This window comes from Topomyia yanbarensis, chromosome 2 (genome assembly GCF_030247195.1).
Source record: "Topomyia yanbarensis strain Yona2022 chromosome 2, ASM3024719v1, whole genome shotgun sequence".
In the NCBI taxonomy this organism is placed as follows: domain Eukaryota; kingdom Metazoa; phylum Arthropoda; class Insecta; order Diptera; family Culicidae; genus Topomyia; species Topomyia yanbarensis.
The window spans coordinates 146,481,594-146,484,227 of record NC_080671.1 but is presented as its reverse complement, the minus strand read 5'-3'; the positions used below and the strand labels follow the sequence as shown (position 1 = coordinate 146,484,227).

General features: G+C 38.3%; 1 long non-coding RNA gene across 1 annotated transcript; it reads left to right on the top strand.

Moving 5' to 3' along the window:
- The first annotated feature begins 498 nt into the window (after nt 1–498).
- LOC131681655 (uncharacterized) lies at nt 499–1,208 on the top strand. Its single transcript, XR_009303966.1, has 2 exons — nt 499–612; nt 668–1,208. It is a non-coding gene; the product is annotated as an uncharacterized LOC131681655 (long non-coding RNA).
- Nucleotides 1,209–2,634: the final 1,426 nt, after the last annotated feature.

The following is a 2,634-nucleotide window of genomic DNA, read 5'->3' as shown; positions in this document are numbered from 1 at the left end:
GTTGCATTTGAACTGGAATTAATATTAAATCCATACAGGATTCCGAACCGGTTCCGGAATTGGTTTGACTGGCCCAGTCACCGCGGCAAGCAGAAAGTTAGAAAAAGTGGAGCAAAGCGAAATTGATTCTGGCAGAGTTTCTGCCAATATTTTGCACGATTTGTGCGAGAATTCTGGCAAAGAATTCGCTCAAATGCAACAACCGTTTCTGACAGAAGCGGTTAAAACAACGTTTTTTTTGTTTTTGCGCGTGTCAAAAATTAAGCGCAAGGTAAAAAATTGAGAAATCTGTGCTAATCTGTGCACTTTAGAAGAAAGCTGTGGAAATATGTGCGTTAAAACAGAAAACTGTGAAAATCTGTGTAGTTCTTGAAATATGTACAGCATATTGAAAATCTGTGAAACACAGATAAATCTGTGCACCTAGCATCCTTGACCAAGACTGACAGAAATCTAACAGAGCGGTCTCTGCCAGAAAATTTAGTGACTGGGTAAACGTGTAGAACGACACATGCCACTAAAGACCTTTTGAATAAGTACTCTAGAAAGTAATATTAAAATTTGTGAAAGATCCCGTAGTAACAGTTATAAATATGGTACTCATACATAAGCGTAACTAACTCAGTTAGGTTTTTATTTCCATCAAATAACCAGCAATTACTTTTAGTTCAGCATTCAACGTTTGGCCTGCGTTAGGGACATATGCGACTATACCTGATTTACTGTAACAACAACTTGCTCAAGCGTCGGATTATTTTATGTGTAAACTGGTGTAAATTCGTGACATCCTCCAGATAAGCGACACAAACGTAGGATATCGGGATAGCAAATGGAACGATGGTGTATGTTTTTCACGTAGCAGTATTTCCTTTTCCTTATGATTGCTGGGAAAAGCGAGGTAACAGGTACTATATCTTATGTTAATGTTGGGTTTACTGCAATCTTCCGCATGACGTTACCCTAACGGTCAACACGGACGGATTCTGAACGGTCAACATACTCTTGCTATATTGTGCACAGGATGGAAATTTGAAGTATTAGTAATTCCCAACAGTGATAATGTTTGGTTTCAAGTGTTTTGAGAGAAATGCTTAGAAAGTGCAGGTGTTAGTAGGGCAGATAAATGAAGATTAGAAAACGATGATTCGTGTTCTAGAATGATTTAATGCTCACTTTTCGTATCAAATAAAGAAACAATGTATGAGTTACTGCGTTGTTACAAGTATTGTGGATCGAAGGTGGTGAAATAATTGGCGACAGATGCGCGCGTGTGTGCTCCAATTGTCAAATCCATGCATCCCTCATTTTCGATGACATTCTCCATATTTTCTATGTCGCTTTCGTCATGCGGTGTAGTGAATTCAACACTATCAACCACAAATTCTGTATGAGGTGTTGAAGTTTCTTCACCTTGTGTTTCCAACTGTACGACATATGATTCGGCGGATTCATCTAGTTGGCTTGTAGACCGTGAGACATGTATCCTTTTGGGTTTCAAGGTGGTCATTTAAATTAGCAAGCTCTTGTTCAGCAATGACCTGAGATATTTTCATTTTAGTTATAATTTGTCGTCTTTTTGAAAAATTCTTGACCGTTTTTGCATGAGCTAAAAATAGCATATCGATATCGTCAAAGTCCACCTTCTTTTTATTTTGAAAATAATTTATAAGCGAATCTACCGACGAAACCGGCTCATCCTTTCTTGGTCTCTTTTTTGTTTCTGTTGGCGTTAATATAGCTGGGGCTTGATTTGATGTGAGCGTCTTGCTGGATTCTCCATACAAAGGTATTGAAGACGCGTGTTGAGAGTAACATTCACTTTCGCTGCTATCCGAGGCGACAAAAGAATCTTGCATATTGGACACATTTGTTGTTGTTTTTGCAAATGACAAGAAAGGTTTAAACGATGCCATCATTTCAGCCCATTGCCATTTTTTATCGGTGTTGGCAGCCTGGCCGGTTTTTGTTTTATTTGCTTTTAAATATCTCATATATGTGTCTCTGAGGTTTTTCCATTTTGCTTTTACTTTATCTCCTGAAATATCCAATATAGTTACTTTTTATTATAATGGTTTTACGCGTATTTCCAATATTTAAATGGCATGGTCGTTTGTAGTTGTAAAACGGGTTTTAAGGGCACTTTTACATTAAGGTATATGACGAAAATACATAACTGCTTACTTCGTTTCAGGTTTCTTGCTACTGGTGATAGTTTTCCTACAATAGGACACAGTTTCAGAGTAGGATTCGAGACAGTCAGCCAAATTGTACAAGAAGTGTGCAAAGCTATCTGCAAAAATATGCAAGAAACCTACATGCCAGAGCCAACGTCTCAAATTTGGAAACAATCTGCTAAAGGGTTTGAAGAAAACAGGCATTTCCCGAACTGCATTGGTAGTATAGACGGAAAGCACGTTTCCATCAAGTGTCCGAACAAGACTGGATCGAAGCACTTCTGTTACTTACATAAATTTTCGGTAGTACTAATGGCTATCGTTGGACCCGATTATCGGTTTATATGTGTCGATATCGGTGGTTATGGGAAAAATAGCGATGGTGGTATTTTTGAAATGTCGAATATGGGCCAAAGATTTGAAGCAGGAATGATGAATGTACCAAAGGCCAAACCCTTGC